This window comes from Macrobrachium nipponense, chromosome 36, assembly GCF_015104395.2.
Source record: "Macrobrachium nipponense isolate FS-2020 chromosome 36, ASM1510439v2, whole genome shotgun sequence".
Lineage (NCBI taxonomy): Eukaryota > Metazoa > Arthropoda > Malacostraca > Decapoda > Palaemonidae > Macrobrachium > Macrobrachium nipponense.
Genome location: NC_087220.1, coordinates 8,650,374 through 8,665,373, shown reverse-complemented (window position 1 = coordinate 8,665,373; position 15,000 = coordinate 8,650,374). Strand labels below are relative to the sequence as shown.

Sequence of the window (15,000 nt, the reverse complement as noted above, 5' to 3'; positions counted from 1 at the left end):
AATTATTGCCAGGTATAGTTAATGCTCCTAGTCTTGAGAGTTATCGATATTGGTCCTAACAATACCATCCAGCATTACCATCCTTTAAGTTCTTCCTGAAACATATTCAAGACCACTCATAATTTATTGTCCAAAATTCATCTGACAAGTTAAGGAGGAAAAAGTAGTGAATAAAATACAAAAGATCTTAGATGTGTTAGTTCAGAACAATTACTGAGAGCCAAATTGTGAGCTCATTCTAAGATTCTCCTTGAAGGAGTTAGTGGTCTTGAGTTGTACGATTACAAATTACCAAGTTTCGTGGCTAGAGCATATTGGAAGGATCGTATTGCAAATGAAAAATTTGCACTTGCATGGTGTCCAGGGGGGAGAAAATATGCAAAATCTGATCAACTAAGATGAATTGCATTTATAATAAGAGAAGGTTTGGAGAAGTTAGAAAAGTAGCAGGTTGAAGATTTTTAGGAAATCCTAACAATTCATGAAGAAATGGCTCAATAAATATCTAGACCAGATTAAAAACTTTTATGATAATATTATGCAATAATCACATACAAAACATATGGGATTAAACAAATTTATTGTTTGGTGTATCAAAATATGCAAGATTTGATTGAAATTGAAATTTAAGTCAGGTGTACAAAACTCTTAAAATATTTACTTACAAATAACAGAAAACTGAGTCCCTTTTATATTGGAATATTCTTTTCAATCATAATTAACATTTCTTGCATTATCTTTTTATCAAAATATAACTTACTAAATTTAAAAAAAATAATAAATTTCGTTATCTCACAATCTATTGAAATTGATACAGAAAGTGTTTTGATAAGCAATAAACTCTGAGAAACTCTCCCTGAAATCAACATACAGAACTTACTTTAATTAAAACTCGAGGGGTAGTTCTTGCCAAACAAATCAATGATTTAACAAAAAAAACAATATTAACTCACAGTAGGCAATATCTGAGACGCAGGTAGTTTAAAGCCATACAGCCCTTTGTCTCTCAGCTCAATTGTGTATGAATGAGCAATGTCCATTGCATACGCAGCCCAGTCATCAGAAGCTCCAGCTACAGGATCTGTTTAAAGGATTAGCGTTTTGAAAGTATATCCATGGCTAACCAGTTTCAAGTTAGACTTTGGCAAAAATACTTTCTTCCCATTTCCCATCTAACAAAAACTACATTCTTGTAACAGAAGAACATATAAGGAAAAGGTCACTGTAAATAATATAAAAGGTGGTAATAAATTTAAATGGGAATGTAAGTTACATTTATGTGCCAGTCATGGACCTTACAGTAATGCTTAGCAGCTTGTTATTACTCAGACAGATGTTTGTAATAGATTATGCAATAATTCACCACAATAAAATGTCTGTGTCGTAATAGAGGCCCATGCACAGAGCATTAGCTGACTGCACTGAGCAATTAGAATGCCACATTCTTTTTCTTGAGGATACCATGGATGGGCATAGCTGGCCTGTTTCACATATGAAGGCTAAAGTCTTCATGAACTTGCAGAGGAATAAAAATTTAAAGGCTTGATCAGTGGTAGGTGTGGCATACCCAATGATTAAGGCTTTTTGTTTTGGTTATAAGGGGATGGAATATTGGGTGATGGAATACAACTGTTTGGTGCTTTCTTCAGTTTTATAACTAACTCTTCGGAGTACCCATAATGTGGTGTAGGGCAGTATGTTGTGATGAACAGCGCATGATAGCTTTCCAGATGTAAACATTTATATAATTCAAGTTCGGGCACAGGTCTAGTCTGGTAAACTTGTTACTGACTTATGTTGACTGGCCATCAGGTATTTCTACATTCAACCAAATTATGAAAATTCCTAATACATTCAACCATCTCTACTGTCAACAACACTGGAGATTCTCACCCAATATCAGCAATGAGAATTCTAAATCTCCAGACCATTAGTAGCTGCCCTTAAAAATCTATCATTTGCAGCAATTTAACCTTACTGCTGAATCACCAGATGGTACATGAGGTGAAACAGTTAAACAGTCAGGATCAAGCAGACGATCAATCAATTATAAGTTGATGACCATCACCTTACACGTCCCAGACTAGTGTATGAATGTAACAAATAACCCTATTTTTATTAACTCATTCATCCAGTTTACCGTGCTCTATCGTAACCGGACTCCTGCTATAATAAAAAAAAAGGAACATTAACACCCTATAATCATTATTTCTGTAATAATTGAATGAACCAATATTTCAATTATGTTCTTCTTATTTATATTATATGAGAAATCAGATTGTGTTTCTGTAATCCACATCAAAGAACAACTTGCAAATGATAAGGTTGGAAAACTTTCAGTAATTCTCTGTGGAAGATAGTAAACTATTAGAACATAACTTTATAAAAGCGTGGCCATTCGCTGTAGTAATAAAGGCATACACACAATTCAATTTTACTTACAGTATACAACAGCAGAGTTGCCAACACTGTACACAGCTAGAGTTGTCTTTTTAATTTGTGCCGCCATTGCTTTCGCCAGCAGTATCCTGAAATTGGAAGATATCTTTTCAGTTAAGAACTACTACAAGAACTGCGAAAGGTATCTGAATTTCCTCCCACAAACTAATAATGCTAAAAGCGGTAATTATAGAAGTTAAAGTGCATGAATTCATGGACTAAATACAGAGTTTGAATGTCATGTCCAAAAAACAGTAGGAAGCTAACTTTATAAGAAAAAGGCAAATAATTGAAAAGATATATAAAAAGACTCATTACATGGAATTTCAATCAGAGGAGCGGGGTTTAAAAAGCTTCAATTCTTTATCGAAATTTGGTTTTGGTATTATTGATGCAACGTCACAAGTTTCTTTTTCATCAGATTCCTTCAAACACTCTTCCTCCAGAAATGATGATATAACTACAGCTTTAGCCTCTCAGGTATTATAATAAATTGCCATTTACATATTATAAACAAATATTCAAGGAACCTCTGGTGACAGAAAGTCCGGTAGATTTTAAAAGCAAAGTAGTGTGATAGAAAAAACAATATGCAGAGACGTGGCCTAATGAAACTCAATCTACAAGTGACTTGAGTAGGAAAATGAAAATCATTTACAAAGAAGAAACCTATGATATAAGTGGGTGGCACAATAATGGGATTGAAGATCTCTAGAGAAAAAGAAGATATGATAAAGGGAATCGGTTCCTGAGAAAAAAAAACAAAAAAAACTAAAGGTTCACTCTCAGATAAGAAAAAACTAACAGATCACAGATAATAAAGTAGTGAAACTGACAATTTAGTCAACATGGCATGGTGCATGAGGCTTTTAGGTAACCTGAAAATGTAAACAAATTCTCCATAGCAACTTAAAAAACACTAACAGAGCAAGTGAAAAATCAAAACTCCCCAGATAAAGATAAGAGAAAAGGTTTATTAGATTCCAGGTTTTTTAATAAAGCTATCAATCTAAGAAGAGTAGCCAGTAGGTTTCATTATACAAGTGAAATTTGCGATAAAAAGAACGTTGCAAATTATACTAATGTAAATGGCCAAGTCAAAGTGTACAGTGAGCTGACAATCATTATGAATACATTAGCTGAATAATTTAAACAAATAAGTGAGTTAACAGCTTTAATCAATTAATCTTAATCAATATAATGTTTGATTTTACTACTTGAGTTCCTGTCACTTACTGAAGATGTGGGGATTCAGATTCTCTGTAATAATAATTAACTGACAGAAACAGGCATATTTGAACTAGTTACACTGTGCAGGAACAATAATAAACCTATAAAAGAACTGCAAACCGTAGGAAAGGAAGACATCCAAGGATTTTTAATTATAGGAAAAGGTGATCTTAGTGAATAAAATGTGACATGATAAGCAAAAAAGGAAAACAATATTACTAAATTTTCGAAAAACGGCCTGAGTAAGAGCTTGGGTTTTCTTTTCAGAGTTAATGACGGTTCATTCTTTCATTTTTCATCTTACAGAATTAGAAAAAAAAAATTACTTTAAATTACTTGCAAGCTTAACAAAGGCAAAGGTTTAGCAAACCTGCTATAATATACTAAAAATGATACTTAAATACAACCAGCAAACATTGAAATGGAATAAAGGCACTTTCAAACAAACCTCCTGGTCAGAAGACAAGAATTACATTTACTCAGGATTTACTTCTTGCTTTTATGTATTAATGCCCAAGTATTTTTATTTCCTATCCCTTGTTTATTTTCTCTAAACTTCACTCGCATTGTTTAAATAATTCATCAATATACTGTACAGAATGAAATAAATTTTACCATGGTTGCTGTTAAAGGGTGCTTGACTTGAGTTGAGTAACCCCATGGGTAGAGTATGGTTTGCCCAAAGGAATGGAAAGTTATGTAAGCCTGAAAATGAAAATGTACACCAGATTACCATTTAATCATCACCCATAACTCCACATATGTGTAGAATAAATTTAGTGTTGGAGTTTTTTTTTTTTACCATTGTGTGATTATTTACCTTTCAATTACAGTGTTTTGTTATTATAAACTTTTTCTTGTGCCGTAATAATCAGTCAAGATACAAATAAATAAATCTTTAACAATGTTTAGTTTACCTAATTATCAGTTTACCTGTCCTACCAAATAATGATGGAAAATTTGACTAATTTTGCAAAAGCATTGCACTTAAAATTTAATAAAGTTGATTTTAAACACTATGCATTAAAGTATATAAGTGACAATTTTCATTGCTCATACGATATAAATAGAAAAATTATCATAGTTTAATTAAGACATAATTATAGATTGTAATGTAAATACCAAATAAATATATGATATTAAGCTGCCAGATATAGTAGTAAAATGCCTTGCTTAGTAATAGCTGTCTTTAACATCATTATACTGCATATAACAGGAAAAAGTTTATTTATTAGGTTTTACATGCTTTAAAAACTTACTTCCATTTCTTTATTTGAGCAAATTTATTTCTACAATACATTAAAAAAATTTCTATGGGCCACGATTGAATAATTTTTTTAATGATATTACTTTTCGGCAATTTTAACAGAGTTACACCTACCAATCCTTACATTGACACCAAAATGAATATCCTAGCCAGGAAAAAACTAAATCTACATATCAAAGAAATATATTGCATTGAAAGTTGTCAAAAGAGAATCATATACATTTCATTTCATTTTAATCATTAGCGTTAATTCAAAATAAAAGACATTTTTATTACAACTAGCATAGCACAAAAGCAATGGTTTTGTGACTCTGATACCTTGTTTTTTGTAAGTATTTTTTAACTGCTGAATGAGAACATTTTACTTCCAGTAAAACTCATCAGAGTGGCGTATTACCTTCAAATGACAAAAAAATAAGTGACCTAAAACATAAGCTAATAGTCGATGGGAATTAGGTGAAAAAAATGTGGTTTAGCAAAATAAAAATTGCAATAATTTGTTTCAACTGAATGAACATGTTATATGGACAATCAGTAAATCACATCGAAAATGAGACAAATTCTGCCATTGGAAAATTGCATAATTCCCACTTCTAAACTTTTAGGTGGGTATATTTTTTCATGTCCGCTTGTTTTTCTCGAAAACAGTGCATCTTACGGGTAAGAGGTATAGAGAGCAAGAAAATGGGAAATTAAATTCTACAAAAGTATTTTCCACAAGCTTTTGCTTTGAAATCAAACTGTTTCCACAAACAATACCGGAATTGCAATATAAGTTTCTCAGAAAAAAACAAAAATGAAAATCGAATTTCGTATCACATTTCCTTCAATATCTCATAACTATTAATTTCACAGTAAAATGTTATGGAATTGATAATTTGGAATGAGATTTTGCTTATTTCCGCATTTTTTTATATTCTAGTATTTTAACACACGAGATATTAAAAAGAAAATGTACCAAATTTCAAGTCAATGCAAATCGATGAAAATAGCGGGTCCTGTCAAGCAAAATACAGCAGTTTTTATTTATCGCGTGAATGTGTTATTACGACCCTTATGAACACTAAATTAAAGAAATGATAAATTCTTCCCCCTTGAATGTAAGTAATTCCATGTTTGAAATTGTGGACAGTTTTACTTATATGAGCTGGAATGAAGCTCCTAAAAAATAATTTTTTTTTTCATATTTGAATATATTAATTGTATAAATTAATAAGAATATATTTTAGATTCACTTCATTTCAGGCATGGAATCTGACCCTTAGCATTTGCAGTAACCTGGATCATTTGCAAATGCCACCTTAATATTTAGAAAAAAGTTATCTTGAAAATTTACTTAGAAATTACATTGGCTGTAATACATACATTTTAACTTAAAATGACAAACAACAACTGATTTATTTATCAGCTACTTACACTGATAGACATATAATAAGAAATAAAAACAAAAAATACAATCATTTTGGCTCAAAGTACATGTACGAACTAAATTAGTCATGGTCAGTGTTTTCATCTATTAATATTTCAACACAAGTTATAGCTTCACACTCCTCACAAAACATCTGTAAAGTATAGACCATGCTTTTCACATGATCAGTGCTGAAAGTCACAAAGCCTTTGCGTTTCCATCTCATTACTTTTAGTAAGACATCAGGAGCAGGACTGTTACCATCATGCAAGGAATCAAGTTTTTTTCCATTGCACTTCCAACCACAATCGTTAGGTTTAATATCACTAATTCCTAGCCAGATTTGTGTTTGAAAATAAACATGAAATGAGCGATATTTAGCTGCATCGCTAGTAGGTGGCAGGTCTTTAACGTCAACACATCTCAGACCCTTATGACTTAGCCCTGGAACTTTTTCTTTCTCAGCTCATCAAGAGATGCACAATCCGCACTAGAACTGAGACCAGAATGATGGCTCTTTTCTCCTCATGATCTGTCAGACAGGAAATGGGCACCGCACACCTCGAAGAAGACGCTTTGTTTTTCCAATACAACTGCTTTTCTTTTTGTATTTAAACTTGACTTGTGGTATCACATCCACAGAGAGCATGCATAAATGGCAAACAAACACCTGCAGCATTGTTCACCAAGAGTGAACTAATTCTCCAATGTTCCAATAAATGGGGTGCTTTATATTGGACTTTGTGATACCATGAACACTTGTTGACCATTAGGCTTCATCTGATGACAGAAGAGAACCAGTGTACGTATCTTCTGCGTGACATGTTATCTGTAAACTGCCAAATTAAACTGCTCCTACACTATTAGAAGATCTGCATCTCTCTTTGCATGCTTTTGTAAATACCCCTTGCCCCCATCAGAATTTCAGAAAGGAAGTTAATAAAACCCTATTGTTTTTTTTGGCAATTTGCTAAAATTGACTCCTTATTTCCAAAGGTTAAAAGACTTGAGAAGGTTTCAGATGAAGTTCTGCAGCAACGAATACACCTTGAAATGTTTTTAGTTTTAAATGAGTCATAGATTTTTTGATCCACTATTGCTGTAGGCCCATCAAAGACAACAATAGGATTGTTGTTTCTCTTGACAAGATTAACATCCTTGGAGACAATATCTTCATTTGATTATCCTGTGGTCCATTTGATGCGTTGGAGCAAGGCTCCACTATCAAAAACAGAACATTTAGCATCAGAAATTGGCTCAACTAAACTTATAGTGTATTATACCATGGCAGCTAGAAGCCAAGCCTTAGTGGCAGAGGAAGTCCATTACTTATGCAGAGCGCGTCGGTGGGTATACAGAAAGCTTGTACTTCAGGATTTCACTTAAGTCGACTTCAGCATTAATGGATATACAAGTAAAAGTGCTTGAGGATCCAGCTTGGGGATCCACCTGCACTTCAACTCCATCTGTTACTTTTTTTTACCCATTGTCGAGATGTGGTGCGTCTTTCCGAATATCTAGATTCTTGCATTTTGGTCTTCCATCATTTTTATTATATCGTTCCCAACTTCTTTGACAAGGTGAGTATTTGATTGTGTTGCAGATAATCCTGAAATTAAATTATATAGATGCTCACCTCTGTGAAAGGACTGTGTTTGGTCTAGGCACTGGAAATTTTTTTAAGTGTCTTCTTGATCTCTCATCCTTCAGGATTTAGTTAAGACTTTATTTCTTTCACTGCTAGTCTTCCTGTGAACACTCTTTATCTCATCACTTATCTGAGCAAAGATTGGCCTGTAACCTTCTTGTTCGTTGAGTCTCAACCGTACCTCATCCATGTTTTAGGCCTCCTGACAACTTTATGGATTTAATAAGAACTTGCCCAACAACCAGATCTGGTGCTAACCCAGCCCAGTATCTGTCAGATCTTCTGATGAAGAACAAACCAGACTCGATAATTTGGTCATAGAGTTTCTCTTCTTCATTTTTAGATCTACCATGTCCTGGAGGAATAGATGTGTAGATTTTTGTGTAGTTATTGTGTCCAGAAGCATAAAAAAAAATGGCAGTATTCTTTAGTAGTGCCCTGAAATACAATGTTGGTCTGCTGATTCTTCGATCTCTGAGTGTAGACTGTAAGATATCCATCATCACCATACACCAAACCCATAATTTTCCATTTGGGCTCTGCTGTAGCTGATCTTTGACATCTCTGTTCCTTTTTTTCAAACTGTCACAATATCCTAGTCTCGCACCTCTACTCCTGTCACTGTTGATTGAAAAACTTTTATCATACATCTGTAATGCGCCATCGATTGTATTCAGGGTGACCTCCTGTTCTGATGATTTCTTGATGACTGAAGCATTCACAGCAGCATCAACTAGGATGTGGCAACGTACTGCTTGCTCACATGCCTTTCCATCCAGCATATGGTTGACAGTGTTAGGCACATACACAAGCTCCAGTAGTTTTCTTATTCTGCTATCTTTCACGATGTGGCCCATAGTGCCTGAGATCCAGATTAAGGGTATGAAAATGACCGAGAATGGGAACAATATGTTGCAATTGGTTTTCATGGCTGGTGATGTCTTACCTTGAGCCACAATGGTTGATCAAATGTGATGACAGGTGATATGTTGTATTTTATGCACTGGTCATTTATAAACATTAGAGTAGTAAAGGTACAGCTCATATTAGTTGGATCCAAGTTAATCATTGGCAGGAAGTGAAAGGATGCTTTTTCTTAAATGGCTACCTAAGGTATTGCTCTGCATAAGCAAGACCATCCTGGCTGCAGCATTTATAAGGAAATGAGATCTTCCACAGAGTATCACTGTGCTCTCTGATGTCATCATGGTTGGTTTTGTAGTTCAGCATATCTTCACTTTTTCCTAGCTTTCTTTATCTTATTGCTGTAATACTTATTGGTTTAGTCTTAAAATATTCCGAATTCCGAATGACCATTTGAGATATGGCTACTGGTGGTGTGGCCGCACACATAAGACCCATGCTATAAGTGTCCTTTCCAGTATTTGTTACTGTTTTGTGATCAAAACATTATCAACAAGAATGAAGTAACAGAAGTGGATTGCAACAGAACAAAAAACTTTGTAATTTGTTTGACTAAACCCACTATTTTAATTTATTTTTCATGGACTTAAACTTCGGTCTGTTTCTTTTCTTTTTCGTGTTTCTTTTGGATAACATTAGCATGTAAAGGAAAGCAAATATTCCCAAATTTAAGAAATAAACATCACTGTCAAATTCTGTATTTCAATTCGGGTTTGGTTTGTGGGAAAACTTCGCTGTGGAGAAAACCCTTATAGAAATAAACTTTTTTCAGGATTTAATTTTCTTTTTCCCCTACCCCTATTTTAGAGGAAATCGGGAAAATATGAAAAATTTCCCTCCCTAAATGAAATGGTGAAAAGTATGAATTACACTCAGCTTAAAAATTACCGAATTTGTCCCATTATGGATATGGTGTTCCCAATGGTCCATATGGCATGTTCATGAGTAAAACGAACTTTGTAATTTGTTTGATTTAAAATGCTATTTCACATGGACTACTAGTTTAGAAGAAATCATTCAAACCATAATCAACACGAGGGTGTACTGTGGTTGAAAATGTATACACCAAAATAAAATTATATGAACGTCACATATTATATGGTAGGATTTTGGACTGGTTAATTACATTTAACAAATATTCTGCCTTCGTAGTTTAACTCCGTCATTTCAGTCTATTAGTTACTACCCAAAAGAATGAGATTATCCCTACAAAACTTTTAACTCTATTTTCTTCAATGAGTGCAAAGTGTGAATGATTGGTATCAGATTAAACTGTAAGGACAATAATGAGCTGAAAGATTAGTATCATAAAACAAAAGAAAAAAAAGGAATTGAACACAGCTCTCCAAATATCAGTAACTTACTAATTGTATGCCCACAGTGACATGTATGTCTTATATAGAAATAGAACTGATAATGATAAAAGCCCTCAAAGAACAACTAAACGCACATTAGAAAAATAAATTACCTTAACTTTGCCTTTCAAGGGCAACATAGCATCTCTTAGAGCTCTGCTTTCTGGTTCGCTAAAATGCTGATGCTCCCTTGTAGTCAATAACTGCATGGGGAACTACTAGCCCCAAGTCCTTGAAAAGTAAGAATGTGTTGCAGTAAATTGCTTTACAATATTTTCTTCGCACAGGTGATGTACTTGAAAGATTCTCAGGATAGCAAAAATGTGAATGGAACATGGGATTACTCTTGCCTGAAATGCTAAGTAAAGCAAGTGGGGAAGCGAGGCATTAGGATCAACAGCTTGGGTGGGGGAAAGGCATGCTTTAGAGGTATAAGAATATTTCAGTTACAACTGGAAGGTACTGGACTGTGAAGCAGTAGCCGGAAGAATGATAGTAACGAGTGCATTAGAATTAGTCGGAAGATAGTTAGAATGTGATAATACAAGTTTGTCCATGAGTATCATCATCACTACCCTCTTCAACGACAAGTACATAAAGGGCCTTTGAGAAATTCTGCCACTCATGTCTCGCCTGTGCTGCCATTACCACAAAACATTACTCGTCCTATCCTCATATCTTATAGGTTTCAACCAAGTAGATCTGGGTCTTCCATCTCTTCTAGTACCCAAGGAAACCTAAGTACCATTACCACCTACGTTTCCTTTTCCACTGGTGTCAACAACAACGAAAATTATTGAGACTGTTCATGCCCTGAACTTCTATAAGCAGCGGAATAAACACTAAAAAGGAATTGAAGGTGATGAATGATCCGTCATCAGGGGTGACTCAAACCACCAAATAGTTGAGTAATGATGACCTTTTCAGTAACACTAGCTTTCTGCTATCAAGATAGGTATAAGTGGATACTGACTGTGCCCTACACATTCCTGTCAAATTTAGGCATGTGTACGACATAAATTGTGAAATAAGGAAGAGAGTTGTAAACAGAGTGGAGATTGATTGATGTTTGCAGATGATACCATTTTACTTGGTGACAGCGAAGAGGAGCTGTGCTGAATGTGAAAGAGCTCTGATATGTATGCAAGACAAAAAAAAATTTGAAAGGAATTTTATTACGTAAGAGCAGAGCTATAAAGAGAAATACAAATACAGTAGTTTTTAAAACAATTATTAAAAATTAGAGAACCATGCTTTACAGATTACTGACATTGAGTAAGATATTAAAATTTATTGTTCCATCATCCTGATTACCACGTAATTCAAAGACATCATACACCCCACATTCCACCTAGAGTCCCTTTCTGTATTCCATTAGCTGACCTACAGTTCAACCTTTCCCTGACCTAACTTGCAATTAGGGCATATTAAAAGTTTTATTTTATAGACCCCAATTTTACACCAAACTCGCCACTGTATGATTCTCAAAATCTAAAATAAGATTCACGTTTGCCATATGTATTTCTCATCCCTCTCAGCAAATTACCATGAGCCATACATAAGTTCACGTTTTTGTATTACTCTAAAACTTCTCTCATAAATGTTTCATAAAACGTTTCCTCTAACCTTGTTCAAACAACTATTTGTACCTCCTCAGCCAATCTTCCTCTTACGTCTTATTTTCTCGATCCAAAACATACCATACAAATTACCAGGTATAACTTAGTAAATATACCTCGATCAACTCATATAGTCATTTTTTGTCATTCTTTCCCTTTAAAAGAAATTATTCATTCGCCATTTACTCGGAATATTTCCCTCATCTTGACATCCTACCTTAGTCAGTCACACAATTACTCGATCATCATCACACCTCGGCATTTTAAACATAATTCTTGGTCCCTTCTTGGCCTTTCTTTTTATTGCCCTCCTTATAGAATCAGTGGTTACCTCTGCAATAAATTTCGAATTTACATTAAGCCTTCCACCACTGTATCATTCAAATCAGCTTCTTTTAGAATACAGGAGACCACAAACTCATTGTCGTAGCATGCACTCTACACTCGTGCAACTTCTTTCTCGGAGGAGTGCTTGCTCATATTCACCACTCAAATTTAATAAATTATCGCCGTTTTTTTTTATTTTACTGTGTAATTCCTCCTCTCTTATACACTGCCTTGCAACTGGAATCTGTTATTCTCTTCAACAAACCTCACTCTTATTATTCCAAATTTCTCTTCTATTTATCTATCCATTTTGCTTCCACCACTATCTCAAATACATGAAAAAAAAATCTCACTGACACCGACAGTGAATGAGACCTACCTCCCCATTGAAATCCAAAATTTCTGTTAAGGTCAACACCATAACAAGTGGAAGAAGGAGACTTAGACCTGTTCTTGCGCCATAAAGGATCCTATAAAGGAAGAGGAGTATCAAAACTACCATTTATTTATAAGTCCCTACAAACACATGAAAAGGTGGGATATTGTTTAAGACTCAATTTTTATTAAATGCAATAAAATGAAAAAGAACTGAAATAAATAAATTATCTAACCAACTTACTTTGTTCCTAGCGTATTCATATCCATCGGGATTAAGCATGGGCATAATCTGCCACTCAATAGTTTCTGTAAGCTTAGTATTAGCGATAAGTGTTTCGATAACATACAAGGCAGCAGCTGGGCTAACCAATTCACGAGCATGTATACCTAGAAATAAAACGACAAATCATGAAATGAAAATAACTTTGTCTACAGGGGTTACTTTGTAGAAACGTGTATTCACTGTATCCCTTTTATTTATCCATTTTGATGAAAAATAATAATTAGACAAAAAACTTAGGCATAAAGCCTTAACTAAGCCCCAAATGAAGTACATCCTTTAATATTAAAATGGAATAGTCCTCCGTAGTAAAAGCATTCAGTTTTAAATTTCTCAGTTTGTGTAATAATAATAATAATAATAATAATAATAATAATAATAATAATAATAATAATAATAATAATAATAATAATAATAATAATAATAATAATGACTGATGGAGAGTGTTAAATAATATAATCAGTATTCTTAACTTATAAAGATATATAAAAGGTGTAAAAATAAAAACCAAACCCGTTCTACTAGTGATTAGATCTTAGGCACTGACCTCCATCAACAAAGACAACTTTCTTCTGCACGGTATTTGTGATATTGTTAGTCATCCGAACACGGTAAAATAAATATTGCGGTTTTCAAAGCTCCTTCCAGGTTTATCCACTCGGATTCTTTGGGGGTATTGGGCTGGCAAGCCCTCCAAGTAACTGGACATCTGTCATAACAAAGGTTTCAAAATAGCTTAAATTGATTGAGTTAAAACCTCAGACATTACTTATGATAATGTGTTAGTACTATCAAGGGAAGAGTCGATTATTTATTTGAGCTAAATCGATACGCTATTATACACATCATTAAATATTTTTTTTTTTTTTTTTCTGAGTCTTTGACATGTCATTTTAATTTTACATTTTTAGGTATCCTATATGGTACAGTATTGTTCATTACCTCCATATTTTATAAGTGTTTCAAGAAATGTTATTTACCTATGAAAATATCCAGAAATTGTGTAAATAGTAAAAAAAAAAAAAAAGAAAAAAAAAAAAAAAAAAAATACAGCAACAGCTACATAAGGAAAAAACTCAGCAAACTTTAGTTTGACTTCAAAACAGGAAGCAGTAGAATATAGAAGTACTCACTTGACTAACGTCATGTAAGATGTGAATGTCACTGAAGCTCGAGGAAGGTTTTCCCTTGCATCATGTTTCTCCAAATCTAATGTCCTTTAATGAAAAAAATAAATACATTACATGAAACAAATGTTTAATTATCCTATTGCCTAAGTTACTTCTATAGTTTTAAATTTCAATAGGTCATGCACGTAAAATACAGAATAAAAATATTTTGCAGACAACCATGGGGAACGCAATAAAGGTAAACGTTTGATGTATGAAAAACCTGTCTTTTGTAACTATGAGCTTCGTAGGGGCTACCATTGTTTTCTCACTGGCCCTCATTAGACAAACTAATTTTCGTCAAGAAGTCTCTCATAGATGATATTGGCAAGAATGGTGCATTTTCGGATAAAGCGGAGGAATCTAAATTGACTCAAGAAACGATGGCTCTTTATCCTGCCTTGTAATGGCTACCCATAAGATCATAATTCCATTCACTTGTGGAGATGTGGTAACAATGGTGCATGCTGGCTATTCCTTGTATGACTCGACAGGTCTGTAAAAGATGCAACCGCCAAAGATTGCTCTGGCTTTTTGTAAGGTGAAGTGGATGTGTTTTAGGAACCACAGCACCTACAATTAACAAAAAGGGTTTTCTATATCAATGATTGTTTTTCTATGGTGTAGCCAATGCTCATCCCCTGCTTAATAGCAGCTCTATAATGAAGTGAAAAAAAAAAAACACAAGTGTGAGAAATGTTTGGTGTGCCCATATATGTATGTTTAGTGTATTCTTGATTGAGGTGTGATTATAACTCAAGTTGGATTTTATCCATGGGGGATTCAGATGCTTCAGTAACTTGGGCTATGTTGGGGTTAAGTTTAGGCGTTGTTACTGGCGACTTTCTTGTGTCCTGGCTTGCTTTTCCATCTTTTAACATATTTTGTTTAACTTTATCTATAAAATTACTTACCTTGATTGTTAGATTGATTGGGAGCCCGGTTGGTAATGTGTT

At 34.0% G+C, this 15,000-nt stretch overlaps 1 pseudogene; it reads right to left on the bottom strand.

Moving 5' to 3' along the window:
- Window positions 1-13,571, bottom strand: part of LOC135203260 (carboxypeptidase B1-like) — a 14,437-nt pseudogene extending 866 nt beyond the window's left edge.
- Window positions 13,572-15,000: the final 1,429 nt, after the last annotated feature.